The following is a 15,464-nucleotide window of genomic DNA, read 5'->3' as shown; positions in this document are numbered from 1 at the left end:
TGCCCTGAGAAGGCAATCACGGGATGCTGTAAAGAAAAGAAGAACCTGATATGCATGAAAAGAATAAGTTCTGGGAATGCTTCTTGGTGATGGACACAGAAGGAAAACTAAGTGTATGTGACAGGAACTGCCCAGTTCCAATAAAAGGAAGAAAGCACGCTCACAAGCTCTCTTCTTCTTGACCTGCTCGCCGGCCTGGATCCGTGACCGCAGGCGAACACACCAGATTTACTATACTGTGGCTTCTTGCCTTCCTCTGCTGTCTCTGGATTCTCCACCTACATGAGTGTGTGGGTGCATGAGGGTACAAATGCGTTGAACGTGTGTGTGCATGAATAAGCTCCATCCTTTTTCTGTTTGATCCAATAGTGGCATTTAATAAAACAAATATAAATGTAACCCTGGGCTGGTTTCTAGTGAAACTGAGGGTAACCATATTAATCATCAAAATTGAAAAAAAATAAGAACTGAAGTCTAAGCCTACATATATTTTTTCCCTAGCCTCACTCTTGGAAATGGCTGAATACCCCTTTTAGCTTAAAAAATAAAAATCCACAACTCCACCTGAGGCCCACACCTGGCCTGGAAACACTTCAGCCCTCTGGCAAAATTATAAGCAACTGAAAGCAGGGCCCTATAATGAGAAGAGTGGGGTACAATAGTAAATTATGTTACTCCTCCTGATGATAATAAATGACTTGCTAGCCGTTCTGGGGCACTTCTGTATTTTTCTCCTAGCTGGCTTTAAAATACCCCCCCCCCCCCGTGTGTATGTGTTTGCTCCTCAGTTAATCCGCTGGGAAATTTCCCATCTTCCCCAACTAGCAATAGTTTGTTTAGAAGTGTATTCTAACCAGTTATGCTCAAATAAATTGGTTAGTCTCTAAGGTGCCCACAAGTACTCCTTTTCTTTTTGCAGTTTTAGGGAGTGCAACCAGGAAGAGCTCTTCAGCTCAGCCTTCCCTTTTCCCTCCAGCCAATCAAGGATGGGCTATCACCAGCAGGAGAGTGAATTTGTGTGGGGGGGTGGAGGGTGAGAAAACCTGGATTTGTGCTGGAAATGGCCCACCTGATGATCACTTTAGATAAGCTATTACCAGCAGGACAGTGGGGTGGGAGGAGGTATTGTTTCATATTCTCTGTGTATATATACAGTCTGCTGCAGTTTCCACTGTATGCATCCGATGAAGTGAGCTGTAGCTCAGGAAAGCTTATGCTCTAATAAATTGGTTAGTCTCTAAGGTGCCACAAGTACTCCTTTTCTTTTTGCGAATACAGACTAACACGGCTGTTACTCTGAAACCTGTCAAGGAGAACAGGGCACCTTGGCTCCAGGCGGTAAAACACGCCGCTCGTCAGGCAAACTGGTGGGGCTGGTCTGGGTTTACTGGTTGGTCCTAACCCAGCGCAGGGAGCTGGACTTGATGATTTATCCAGGTCCCTTCCCGCTGTACTGGGCTGTGTGTATTATTAACTCACTCCCATGGCCGTGTCCACACCCTTGCCCTGCCGTTGCGGCAGGCGGCGGGGCGGAGGGAATAGGTCCGGCTGTACATTGCACCAGCGGGGGGAGGGGGGTCTGCCCCCCCCCGCACCCCCGGGAGTTTCGGGTCCCTGCGGCTGTTGCTGGGCTAGACACCGCGCCACGACCTCTGTGAACCGGCCGCTGCCCCTCCCGCCTCGGGAGCCGCTGGGCCCGGCCCGTCTGCGCTTCCCCCCCGCGCCCTGCGGCTCGCTGCCTCCCTCAGGCTGCCGAGGCGAGGCGGGGTCGGGTCCTGCGGCCGGGCTCTGGCCGCCGCGCCGGGGCACAGGGCGCGGCCTGCCCGCCCCGCCCGGAGCTCAAGGTCGCGTCGCAGAAGGTGCCAGCCAGAGCCGCCTGGCCCCGAGCCCGCAGCCAGCGCCGCCCATCGCTCCCTGGGCGCCGCCTCAGAGGCTTAAATAGCGGCTCCCGCCGCCGCGCCGGCCAGCACGAGCCGGGCGCGCTGCCCCTGCCCCGCCACCGCCTCCTCAGGTAAGGGCCGCGGCAGCCCTGCGCTCCCCGCGGGCTGGGGCTGGGGCTGGGGCGAGGACGGGAAGCGGGCGGATACCGCTCCCCCAACCCCCCGAGCAGCGGGAGCCTCGGGATCCGGCGCCGCTGCCTAGGCTGGAGCCGGCGGGGATGGGCGCGTTAGAAACGGCGGGGCAGCTGGGTCCGGGCCCCGTGCGGGAGGGGCTCAGCCGGGGCCAGCCGCGCGCGTTGCGCTGAGGGCGGGGAGAGGCGGAGTGTCGCCGTCCTGCGCCTCCCCTTCCCACCAAGCTCCGCTCCCTTGGGGCCCGTGCGCTTGGGGCCGGTCTTCATCGGGGGTTTACCTGGCGCTGCGTGGGCGGCCGGCGTGCAGAGCTCCGCGGCTGAGCCTCGGCCGCCGGCTGCCCGGCGTTTCCCAAACGCCGCCGCCACGGCTGGGGCGCCCACCAGGGGCTTCCCCTGCGGCAGCAGCCTCCCTGGCGGGTTGGGGCGGGGCTAAGCCATGGCCCCGCCCCCGCCAGCGAGGGTTGGGCCCTGTCCCGCTCAGGACCACAAACCCTGGGGGCAGTGGGGCTGGGGCTTCGGCTTGCGCTCAGGTGTGGCAGGCAGCAGGCTCCGGCCCCAGGCTCACCATCCCCTCCCATGGCCCCCGGCCCCCACCGCCTCCTCTGGCCCCGGGCGTGCAGCAGTCGCCTGCCATGGGCTCTGACCGTGGGGCTTCTGGTTCTGTCCCTGGACTCTGACCGTGGGGCTTCGGGCTCTGTCTCTGGGCTTCGCCCACATGGCAGCAGGCTGCAGCCACATGGTTTGGGGCTCTGGCAATGGGATCCAGCCCCAGCCTCCCATCGCCCCTGACCCCACGGTGTCCTCCGGCCCCAGGTTTCAGCCACAGGCCCCAACTTTCATTTTTCTGGGAAGGGGGGATGCTCCTCCACCTTGAGGCTCGGACCCCACTCTGCCCCTTCCCTTAAGGTCCCACCTTCGCTCCACTTCTTCCTGTCCCCCCTCTGCCCTGCCAAACAGCTGATCAGCGAGTGGCTGGTGGGTGCTGAGCACACACTATTTTTTTTCCATGGATGCTCCAGTCCCGAAGCACCCACGGAGTTGGCACCTATGGTTTCGGCTGCATGCTCCATTCCCTGGCCATGTGGTGGTGGGCACCTGGCTCCAGCCATTGGGCTTCAGGCTCTGGCCCCCAGTTGTGCGATGGCGGGAGCCAGCCCCAGGCTAACCCCTCATGCTCCTGTTGCTCCAGCCCCCATGCCTGACTGTGCAGCTATAGTGCTCTGGTCTCCGGTCTCTCCCCCATCACTCCTGGCCCTGCTGTCTCCCCCAGTTCCCTGTCCATTCCCCCAGGCACCCACTGCTTCCCTCATCCTTCATCCCTGACCCCCAGCTGCCTCCCTACACATCTCCCCTTCCAGGGTTTAATTTGTCCCCCAGCTTGCCAGGGCTGTGCATGTCTGTTGTGAAAAGTGATATTTGTATGTTTGTTGATATAACTTTTCACTGCCTCCCAGCTAGCTAGCAAGTCTGCTGCTGTGCAAAGTGATATTAACAAACACAAATAGCACTTTTTACAGAAACAGATTTACTGGCTAGCAAGTCTATAAAGAAAAAAGCAACCAAAAGAGCAAAAGAAACAACAACAAAAGGCAAGAACATGCAAAGCACCTTATTACTCCTCATATACCTGACAAGGTTCTAAATTAATGGTATCAACTCAAGAAAGGAACCTGAGTGTCACTGTGGACATTCAGTGAAGACATTGGCTCAAAGTGCAGCTGCACTTTTAAAAAAGCAATCTGTTAGGCTGCATAAGGAATGGGATGGAGAATTCATAGAGTCCAAGGCCAGAAAGCAGGGCCATAACCAGGGCAGGGCAAGCAGGGGCCGCTCAGGGTGCAAAGCCAAATGGGGCAGAAAAATTATGAAAAAACAGTAGGGAGAGCAAATATGCTTGCTTGCCCCAAGTGCTAATATCCCTAGTTACAGCTCTGCCAGAAGGGACCATTATGATCATCTAGTCCAGGGATTCTCAAACTGGGGGGCGGGACCCCTCAGGGGGTCACAAGGTTATTACATGGGGGGTCGCGAGCTGTCAACCTCCACTCAAAACCCCGCTTTGCCTCCAGCATTTATAATGTGCTAAATATATAAAAAGTGTTTTTAATTTATAAGGGCGGGGTTACACTCAGAGGCACCACGCGGCTCAGCCCCACTCTGGCACTCCGTCTGGGGCACTGGTTCAGGGGCCGCATTCTGCGGCTCAGCCCCGCTCTGTCGGGGCACTGGGTCGGGGGCCGCATCACGCAGCTCCCGGAAGCTGCAGCATAGTCCCGTTCCAGCTCCTACGCGCTCCAATGGGAGCTTCAGAGACGGTGCCTGAGGATGGGGCAGCGTGCAGAGCTGCCTGGCTGCGCCTCCGCGTAGAAGCCAGAGAAGGGACATGCCACTGCTTCTGGGAGCCGCTTGAGGTAAGCGCTGCTAAGAGCCTGCACCCCTATAGCCTCTCCTCTCGTCCCAATCCCCTGCCCCAGCCCTGATCCCCCTCCCTCTCTCCAAACCCCTCCTCAATCCCAGCCCGGAGCACCCTCCTGCACCCCAAACCTCTCATCCCCAGCCCCACCCCAGAGTCCGCACCCCCTCCTGCATGCCAATCCTAATTTTGTGAGAATTCATGGTCCACTATACAATTTCTATTCCCCGATGTGGCCCTCGGGACAAAAAGTTTGCCTACCCCTGTACTATAGTGATGAGTACTACAGGAAAGCCCATGAAAAAATTAACAATTCTGTCTTCAGAGTAGGGCCACACTCTGAATGAGAATAAAACAAAATATTGAATAGCTGCTTATTCAGTGAACACTGTTTATTCTGGGCAATGAAGAGGCAGGGGTCACTGTGGAGAAAAAATGTATGTGATCATGTAATTAAAGACTGTGTCATAATGCATATGCCCCAGAAAGCTGAATTAAGTTTCCACAGGCAACCATAATTCTGGTATTTCTAATTTTTAAGTGTTGACATTGCAACTTTAATAATCTTTTAATTTAGGGAGTTTTTTGTGTGTAATATCTTAAATTCTTCAAAAAAGCAAATTGAAAAAACATGTGGCCTATCTATCGTGGTTTCCTATTAACACTTCTATGGTACATCAGCCGGGTTGGAACCTTTAGATCCACTTCACAGACCTCTGCCACTTGAGCTAATGGAGTCACTGTTAACAGTAATAAGTTGTCATCCTCTCTAGGTGGACCAGCACCAACACTTTGCCACTGTGTTTCACAGGTTTTGCTGACAGCAGAGGAATGGCAAGACTCAGGAATCTAGGGTTCCATTTCAGGTGTTGGAGAGGAGTGTGCTGTAGTGGGAACAGACACTTCTGCGCCATCCCCAGCAATCTGTCTATGTCCTTCCACTGGCTCTTTGTTCCAGTCCCAGTCTCCATTCCTCAGGCTTCTCATCCCAGGCCCAGCCTGTCACAATTCACCACATCACAGTTCTTGAATTAACTGCACCCCTGACTCCCTCATGGTTTTCATGAGGGTGTCCCACGTAGGTTTGAGGCCACTAGCCATCACCTTTCTTGGGGTGGGATGCCTTAATGCTTTCCCTCTAGCTCACAGTCTTAAGCTTCCAATTCTTTCAATTCACTGTGATCACCAGAGCAGGTCTGAGTTCAGTTCAGCACCTGCAGTTGTACTCTCTGAGGCAATGATAGGGGTAGCCAGTGATCAGCCAGCTCTCATTAAACCAAAGTACTATTTATTTAGAAAAAAAATTATTACAAAGAAAACACATCTTAAAACAATGACCAGCTAACATGCATCCCTGGTTTTCCAGGCAGTCACCCATCTTTCATGTGGAGACTCTGATAGGTTCTAAAATACTTCAGGCCCTCTCACAGGGACTGATTCTGTTGGACACAGTCTCATGCCTGTCAGTTTCCAGATGACGTCTGTGTACCAGCCTCTCCCTAGGTTAGAGCCATCCCTTAAAACAGTCCTTTGTATTTAGGCCTCTAGAACCAGGTTGAACCAGGATATGAACTTCACCCTGGGGTGGTGCTGTGAAACTTCAAAAGGTACTTTACCTGCATTGTTGCAGTATTGGGGATTTGCATTGCACTGAGGATTTGCTATTGTCTTTAGTTCCTGCAGGAAATGCCCCTTATCTGACCTGTTTGGCCCTGAATACAATCATGAGCCTGCCCATAAAGAGACATATATTATAAAGTTAACACAATAATCTTTGTGTATTGCCTGTTTACATAGAATTGCATCTGTCACACACCACTCCCAGTTCCTTTGTTCAATCTGGTAGCCGCGTTAGTCTGTATCAGCAAAAACAACGAGGAGTACTAGTGGCACCTTAGAGACTAACAAATTTATTTGGGCATAAGCTTTCGTGGGCTAAAACCCACTTCATCAGATGCATGGAGTGGATGAATGCATCTGATGAAGTGGGTTTTAGCCCACGAAAGCTTACTCCCAAATAAATTTGTTAGTATCTAAGGTGCCACTAGTACGCCTCACTGTTTTTGTTTTTGTTCAATCTGTGTCCCACCTGCACTCCCAGCCTCTTAGCCCAACCAGTTCCCTCCCTCCTGGCTCCTGTCTACCCAGTCTCTGATCGGTCTTCCTTTCCCCCATGCCGACTTCCATTTGTCTGCCACTGGTTCTCCTTCCTTCCCAGGCTGTTCATCCAATCTCAGTCAGCCTACCTCCTCCCCCCTGCCAGATCCTTGTCTCAGTTTTCTCCCTGCATACCAGCTCCTTGTCAGATCTGGCCCCTTCCTCTCCACTGATTGCTAGTGCTATATTCTTTGCCCAGCTAGTCGCAGACTCCCCACTTCCTCATTCAATCTCCATCTCCTTCCTGTCCCCCTAACCAGTCATTTCCCTCCCTGGCTGCCAGTCCCAATCTCTTTTTCCCAGCCTGTCCCACCTGTCTGGCCCTTTGTCTCAAACTACTCTTTCTTCCCTCCCCACTGTCTAGCTCTTGTCCCTGCTGCATTTGAGTCAGACACCTTCCATGCTGCCTGGACCCAGGGCTGAAGGGGTGAAGCCAATCTTCCTCTGCAGCTGTAGTTCCTAGCTGCTGCAGAGCAGAGTGGGACCGGCTTTGGAACTGAGAGCAAGAGAATTGTCACTCCTATGCTCTCCATGCCCCTGCTGGGCTCAGGCACCTTGGAGGAAGAAGGTGACTGAGGTTTCAGATGGCACTCAGTCAAAATGGCTTGATTTCCCTATAGTCTTCACATATGGAAATGAGACTAATCTCCAGTAAAGATGACTGTCCTCTCCCTTGGCTTTTAATTGGGCTCAACAGCTGTTCTCAGGGAAGATGGCTACCTGGAACTCTATGGTTAAAGTATGGGAACAGAGAGGGAAATTGAGAGAAAAAGGAGGGAAAACACAGCGGTCAAGTGAGACCTATAGAAGCAGAATGAGAGTGGGACCAGTGTGGGGATTAGCCACCGGGCCAACAGGGCCTGTGCGCAGGGGCCCTGGGGACTGCAGCAGAAGGGGTGAAGAGGGCCCCCCCACTTGCTCTGGCCCAGGCCCCACAAAAGCTTAATCCACCTACGTGTGGGACAGGAAACTGGATGTGGTAGGGAGGAAAATAGAGCAGTGATAAGGAAGGTGTATGGAGAGAGTGGCTGGCTAGGATAAAAGGAGTTTCCCATAATGGAAGGCTCGCACTGTGTGCGTTTTTAATGTTAAATTTTGAACCTGGAATAATCACACACAAATTGAGGGCAGGCAATTTAAAGGTTTAAAAACTCAGGAGGCAGACAAAGAAAAATATTTCTTTTAAATCTTGATTATTATTTTTTTTTAATAATTAGAGGTGCCAATTCTGATCACAATTACTAATGATGAAAGATCACTCATTACCGAGTATGATCATCTTCCATGGGAGTTATGGGTCCTCAGGTGGCTAATAAGGCCAATCCTTGAACCACAAGCTCTATTACAATGAGGACAGATGTTTTCAGGCTCAGCAGGAGGCTGTTGACCATGACTGGAAACCAGTCTCTCCTTCCTCCTGCACTTCTTGTCCCCTTCGGCTTGCCAGTGAGCAAGTTCAAAATGCAAGGGACCATCACATAGGACTTCACTCCATTTTAAGCGATCCTACGCAAGTGTCTCCCAAGTGTCAATGTCAATATTACACTTTTTTAGGTTGTCCTTCAGCAAGTCCTTGTCACGCTTCCATTGTTCACCCACATTACGGTACCCTTCTTTCAGCTGAGAGAGCAGGACCTGTTTTGGGAGGCAATGGTCTGGCGTCCGGACAACTTGACCAGTCCAGTGGAATTGCTGACAGATGATCATTGTCTCAATACTGGTGGTCTTTGCCTCTTCCAGAACACTAATATTGGTGCACCTGTCTTCCCATTTGATTTTCAGAATCTTACAAAGGCAGCATTGATGGTGCCTCTCAAGGACTTTCAAGTGGTGTCTATAGGTTGTCCAAGTTATGGACTCATACAACAGTGTTGGGAGAATAATGGCTTGATAAACAAGAAGCTTGGTGTCTGTTCAAATGTCATGATCTTCAAAAACCCTGTGCCGTAAACGAGAAAAAGCTACACTGGCACAGCTCAGGCGATGTTGAATTTCTGCATCAATATCTGCCTTGGATGAAAGATGACTTCCAAGGTAGAGGAAATGATCGACATTCTCCAGTGCCATTCCATTGATTTTTATAGATGGGGCATGTAATACCTCATTTGGAGAGGGCTGATAGAGCACTTTAGTCTTCTTGATATTAAGAGTGCCAATGCTTACGCATGTCTTCGTTTCAAACACATGCAAGATCGTTTGAAGATCTTTCTGGGAGTGGGCAAAGATTGTGTTGTCATCAGCATACTGAAGTTCCACAATAGATGTTGTGGAAATCTTACTCTTGGCTTTCAGCCTGCTAAGCCTGAACAGCTTTCCATCCATTCTGTAAATGATTTCAGTACCAGTTGTCAGAGTAACAGCCATGTTAGTCTGTATTCGCAAAAAGAAAAGTACTTGTGGCATCCGATGAAGTGAGCTGTAGCTCATGAAAGCTTATGCTCAAATAAATTGGTTAGTCTCTAAGGTGCCACAAGTACTCCTTTTCTTTTTGCGAATACCAGTTGTAAGCTTCCCAGCAATTAAGTAAGGAATGATGGCAATAAAAACCGCAAACATGGTTGGAACGATTATATAGCCCTGTTTGACTCCAGTTTGTACTTTGAAAGGTTCTCAAAACAGTCGCTTTCATGTTATCATCAATTGTAGGACATTGGATGTCCTGATAAATACATCAATCTTAGAAAGTACAGTCCAGAGGGCCCGGCAATTCACTGAATCAAAGGCTTTAGTTAGATCAATAAAAGCCATGTACAGTGGTTGGTTTTGCTCCTGACATTCTTCTTACAGCTGCCGTGCTGTGAAGATCATATCCGCAGTTCCATGACATGGTCGGAAGCCACTCTGTGATTCTGGTAAAATTTCTTCTGACGGGCAGAAGGTGGGTTGCAAGGATCTGCACTTGCAATGGCTAGGAGGGAGATAGTTTCCACAATCCACTTTATCCCCTTTGTTGAAGAGGGTGACAATCAGGGCATCCCTCATTTCACTGAGTATCTCCTCCTTTATCCAGATTTTAAGGATAAGCAGGTAAAGCTACCGAATTAGCTCTGGTCCACTGTTTTTAAAGATTTCAGCGGGGATCCCATCTAGACCAGCTGCCTTGTTGTTCTTCATCTGTTTGGTGGCATTGTGTACCTCATACAAATTGGGAGGGTCTCCGAGCTCAACCCTAAATGGTCGTTGAGGGATTTGCTCAAGAACTTCATCTGGAACCATAGAATTACAGTTAAGGAGATCTTCAAAATGTTCTTTCCAGCAAGAATTGATGACTTCGTTGTCCTTCAGAAGTGTGGTTCCGTCCTTAGAGCGAAGAGGATTCGTACCATGACAAATTGGCCCCTAAACAGCCTTGGTGGCAGTAAAGAAACCACATGTACTGTGGATTTCCATGAGATGTTGGCATTCTTGCGCTTTCTCAGTCCACCATTTGTTCTTGAGTTCTCTGGTTTTACATTGGCATCAGCTTCTCTCTTTATATTACTATTTATGTCATTCTGCCAAGCACGAAATGCCATTCTTTTCTCATGTATGAGTTGCTCAATTTCAGCATCATTCTCATCAGACCAGTCCTGATGTTTTCTGGTTTGGTAGCCTATAGTTTCCTCACAGGCATTGATGATTACTGCTTTCAACTGACTCCAATGTTCCCCAGTTTCTTCCTGAAACTCTGATGGGAGCTGTTCTTCTTAGATTGCTTGGTCATACTTAATAGGGTCCTTCAAATCTTGAACCTTCAGCTTGTGCCTGACCTGCTTATTTTGCAGCCTCCATTTGGGAGGGATCTTAATTTTCATTGTGGATCGAATAAGGTGATGATCAGTCCAACAGTCATCAGCACTTGTCATTGCTCTTGTGAGAAGTAGGTCACTACGATCTCAGGCATGAGCTATGATGTAGTCGAGGAGATGTCAGTGCTTTGACCATGGGTGTCTTGGACTTTTCCTTTTGTCGGAAAAGAGTGTTTGTAATAATAAGTTCATGTTCAGCACGCTTGGTCAGGAGCAGAATTTCATTTGAATTGCTTTTGCCAATTCTTTTTCCCGATTGTTCCTTTCCACAGGTTTGAGTCTCGTCCAACACATGCATTGAAATCCCCCAGAAGGATGATCTTATCTTCTGTAGGGGTTTCTGATAAAATGGTTTCCAACTGAGAATAAAAATCTTCCTTTACATTCTCATCGGCATCCAGTGTTGGTGCATAGGCGCTCACAATAGTTGCCTGTTGATTTTTGGTGAGCCTCAATCAGAGTGTCCTAAACCGCTCATTGATGCCAACTGGCACCTTAGAGAGGCACCTTATGAGCTTGTTCTTTATAGCAAAGCCCACTCCATTCAATCGGGGTTCATCTATAGATTGTTCCCTTGCAGAAGTAGGTGTATCCTCCTTTGTCCTTCATCAGCTCTTCTAGTTTCGGACAAAGTAGCAATATCGACGTTAAACCAACTCAATTCACGAGCAATAATGACTGTACATCGCTCTGGTCGGTCACTGTTTGCGTTGTCCATCAGGGTACATATGTTCCAAGTTCCAAAGTTTAAAAGTTTCTTACATTTTCGACCACTGAGGTGGTGATCTCGCTGGATGCAGGTATCCAGCCAGGAAAAACAGAGGCAAGACTATTTTAGGGTACCTTTTCTAACCCTCTGCCCATGTGGGGTGAGCATAGTGGATCCTAAAAAGGACTGCTCAGACATGGGTGCAGCTGTCGAGATGCTCTATCTGCCTCAATCTTTGAGCAAGGCAACTATATCACACACACACCGCCTGTGTGTCAGTCTGTGACTAGGAACTTCCAATTTTCTCTGTCCTGTTCCCATCACCACTCGCCAATTGCCACCGGACTTTTGACTTGCGCACTGTCATTTTCCCAAAAACTGGAAGATGCCTGTGTGGGACTTCTTTTAAAGTGGGGAGACTGGCGCATAACAGTCACCATGCTATCCTTGACAGATAGAGGATCACCACCTTGTAGTGGTGGAGAGACTTGCATGTCTCAATGACCCCGAGTGCAATGCTGCCTGGAGTCATGTAATCCCTTAGGGTCAGCCATGGCAGAACGGTCAAGGTCGAGGTTCCAGACAAAGTGTGATCCAAGAAGTCCCTAACGGCAGAGCAGACGGAGGATAATTGCACAATGGAGGTGAAACTGTTGTGTAATGTTACAACAGCTGTGAAGGTGGATGAAGGCTGCAGCAGATATAGGATCTCCAATCGTCATGGTGTCAATGAATTGGTTTCAATTGCTAATATATAATATCAAAGTTTGCATTTATGTAGCACTTCAAAGTACTGCACAAACTCTAAAGCACTAATCCTGCAGTTGGGTCTGCGTGCATAGATTTTTGTGCTATGCTGATCCCCTAACTTGGGAAGTATTCGCTAACAGGAGGACAGCAGTATTGTCAACTTGTGTGATATTTTTTGTTTTGTTTTTAAAGTCCCAGCTCCTTAAGTCATATGATTTAATGAGAATCTCCGCTTTCAAGACAGGGGAAGAGGAAGTAAATTTCTAGCCCTCGTGGTCATGGAGAAAAGTTTGAGACTGTGAACTCTACAGGCATAAAAAGTACCAGTTTATTATTTTTTAAAATGTTGATTTGGGCTGTGACTCATGATCTTTGAATGCATGGGATTGGCACTAATGTGAAAGTTGTAATCTGAGTGACATGCAGGAATGATGTTAAGAGGCTGGTCTCTATTTTCTGTCCCTGGTTAACTGACATAGATCAGGATTAACACCCCTGTGACTCTGTTTATTGTGGCGATAATCACACTGTAATGAGGCGGTGTGGTTCCCCACCGTCCCTCTGGAAACCAGAGTAGGCAGAGCCAGGGAGCTGCTAGGGCCCCGGGCTAGGAAGCAGTGGAATGGGAGGGCCTGCATCCCCGCTGCCACCCAACTTGCGGGTGGCAGAGTGGGCAGAGCCAGGGAGCTGCTAGGGCCCTGGGCTAGGAAGCAGTGGAATGGGAGGGCCTGCGTCCCCACTGCCACCCAGCTTGCGGGTGGCAGTCTCCCCCACTCCCAGCCCCTTCGGAGCTAAGGGCCTGGGTTTACTATTATATTCTGTTGTTGCTCAGCCCCTGCCTGAGGGCCTGAGCGCCTGACTCACTGTTGACCTGCCCTGACCCAGGGCCTGGGCTTACTGTGTTTATTTCTACCCTCACAAAGGCTGCAGAGGAAGACTCCTGCAGCCAGACTAATTCCCCGCAAGACCTCTTTAGTGAGGCGGTGTGGTTCCCCGCTGCACCAGAGAGAGATGAGCCCCAGGTAACCTCTCTACACATACAGTGTTCCCTTTAATAGCTATTTGTGTATGTGTATTTAGTGTGTAGGGAATGCTGGTCATAACATTGTCTTAGTTAAAGTTGCAGTCAGACTTATATTTTTAGTTCTCTCTCCTCCAGGGTGGATTTGATTTAAATCAAATTGATTTAAATTGTGATTTACATCACTAATCAGGAAGACTCGATTTAATCATGGATTTCTACATAAAAGTGCATTCTTGTTGGTTGTTATAACCTTAATACACATTCTTCACAACTCAGAGATAAATGTAGGTTTCATTTTTAGAAAGAACACACTATACATTTTTAAACAGTGATTTATTTTGAAAACTTTTCAGATTAGTTTCACAGCTATATCAGAAAATGAATGCTTGTTTGGTTATTTCATTTACCAAAGGTAACTGAAGCAGATAGTTCACCGCCCAAAGACTGCATAAATATCTCCAATTCAACAGGTTAATCATTAATATCTGGAGGATTTTCTTGCCATGCTGTATTAGGAGGAGAACATCATCAGACAGACATTTAAATTGTTTTATTTAACTAAAACAACAACTTTGCATATTCTGGATTTTTTTCTTCAGCAGCAAACATATAATACTTTAACAAAACAAGCATATGAATTTTTGAATTTAATTAAACATTCAAGATTTTTAAAATCAGGTTTGTTTTTGTTAAAATTGTTTTTAACTAAAATAGTTAAAATATTTTTTTAAAAAATTAAATCAACTATGTCAGCCAGGTCAACATGAGAAACTTAAAATATAGTTGCTTCTGCAACTAACTCGGTCATCTTCACCTTCATTTCCCTGTGTTCACAATCTGGAAAAGAAAAACAAGCTTTCCTGCTTTTTCAGGTCCCAAACAATTTCTCAGTTTGGATGAATTAGTCTAAAGCAGGGGTGGGCGAACTTTTGGGGTCTAAGGCCACATCTGGGTGGGGAAATTGTATGCAGGGCAGGGGGCTGACGTGCGGGAGGGAGAGCAGGGTGTGTGGGGGGGTGTGGTGTGCAGGAACGGGCTCAGGGCAAGGACTGGGGCAGAGGCGGGGTGTATGAGGGGGCTCAGGGAAGGGGTGCAGGAGAGATGCGGACAGCAGGAGGGAACTCAGGGCAGGGGGTTGGGGTGTGGCAGGGGGCTCAGGGCAGGGAGTTGGGGTGCGGAGTGTGGTGGGAGCTCAGGGTAGGGAGTTGGGGTGCAGGAGGGGTGTGGGGTGTGGCAGGGGGCTCAGGGCAGGAGACTGGGGTGCAGGGTGCGGCAGGGGATGGGGTGCAGGGTACGGCAGGGGGTTAGGGTGCAGGAGGAGTGCGAGGTGCAGGCAGGGGGCTCTGGGCAGGGAATTGGGGTGCAGGAGGGGTGCAGGGTGCAGGCAGGGAGTTGGGGGGCGAGGTGCATGAGGGGTTCGGGCTCCGGCCCGGCGCCGCTTACCTAAAGCGGCTCTGGGGTGGCAGCAGTGCGCACTGGGGCCAGAGCAGGCTCCCTGCCTGCCCTGGCCCCACACTGTGCCGCTCCAGGAAGCGTCCGGAACCACGTCCCTGCGCGACCCCTGGTGGGGGGAGCCACAGGCCTCTGCGTTCTGCCCTTTCCACACCTCCAGGTACCTCCTCCGAAGTTTCCATTGGCTGCGGTTCCCTGTTCCCAGCCAATCGGATCTGTGGGGGGCTGTGCCCGGAGGCAACGGCAATGCACAGAGCCCTCTGCCCACCCCCCGGGGCCCCAGGGACGTGGCGCTGGCTGCTTCTGAGAGCAGCGCGGGGCCTGCGGCGCCACGGGGGGCAATCCCATGGCTGGATCCAAAGCCCTGATGGATCTGGATCCGGATCCGGATGCAGCCCGCGGGCCGTAGTTTGCCCACCGCTCATCTAAAGGAAGAAAATATTCTTTCTACACCGGCAGAAGAAGTTACTGCTGTTAAAAGTGAGATTATCACTTCAACAGTCTCTGAATCCAAGTGCTTAAGTGACTTCCACCAGTTCATTAGTGTGACTTTCTTTAAAACATCATCAGCAAACATCTATTTCTTGAATAGTTCACCCTTAACTCTGGAGTTTATTATAGTTGGCATTGTGGAGGGATGATTGCTGGATGTCCATGTCACAGCCAACTCCTCTTCTTCAGCAGTTAAGGTTTGACCCTGGTACTGAGTACTGAGAATATTTGCAAGAAAATGAGCTCGAGAGAGTGCTTGTCCCTTTGGTTTTTTAAATACTTGTAATTTAAATCTATCATTGCATATTTCTCTTTTTAAGATCTCACTCAGTTCCTTCCAAATTTCAACAGCGTCAACAATAAAACAGATATTTTTCCCTGCATTTTGTTTAAGGCTACAGAAATAGGATTTAGGGTACTCAGCATGTGTTCAACATGTCTCTTAAGCCCAATGTTGAGAACTTTGGCTGTGACAGTGCCATCTATTTTTTTCACGATTTTGTTCACAAACTGTCATCAGATTAGGCCAGTTCTTGATATAGTGCTCAAAACAGTCCACTACTGAGTTCCGTTGCATGTCTTGTGGGAGAGTTAGCTTGGTTTGTCCC

General features: G+C 49.5%; 1 protein-coding gene across 2 annotated transcripts in view; it reads left to right on the top strand.

The window, feature by feature from the left end:
• Positions 1–1,777: 1,777 nt before the first annotated feature.
• The window catches only part of TMEM171 (transmembrane protein 171), a 33,873-nt gene continuing 20,186 nt past the window's right edge, over positions 1,778–15,464 (top strand). The window contains exon 1 of one of the 2 annotated variants that reach the window (XM_073344295.1): positions 1,778–2,011. The gene's annotated coding sequence lies outside the window, so the exon portion shown is untranslated. Of the gene's footprint in view, positions 2,012–4,283; positions 4,483–15,464 lie in introns of those variants that run through there. The other variant, XM_073344298.1, reaches the window with a different exon arrangement.

The sequence above is a fragment of the Lepidochelys kempii genome, chromosome 5, assembly GCF_965140265.1.
Source record: "Lepidochelys kempii isolate rLepKem1 chromosome 5, rLepKem1.hap2, whole genome shotgun sequence".
NCBI lineage: Eukaryota > Metazoa > Chordata > Testudines > Cheloniidae > Lepidochelys > Lepidochelys kempii.
Note: the sequence above shows the minus strand (reverse complement) of the source record. Positions and strands in the feature narration are given on the sequence as shown.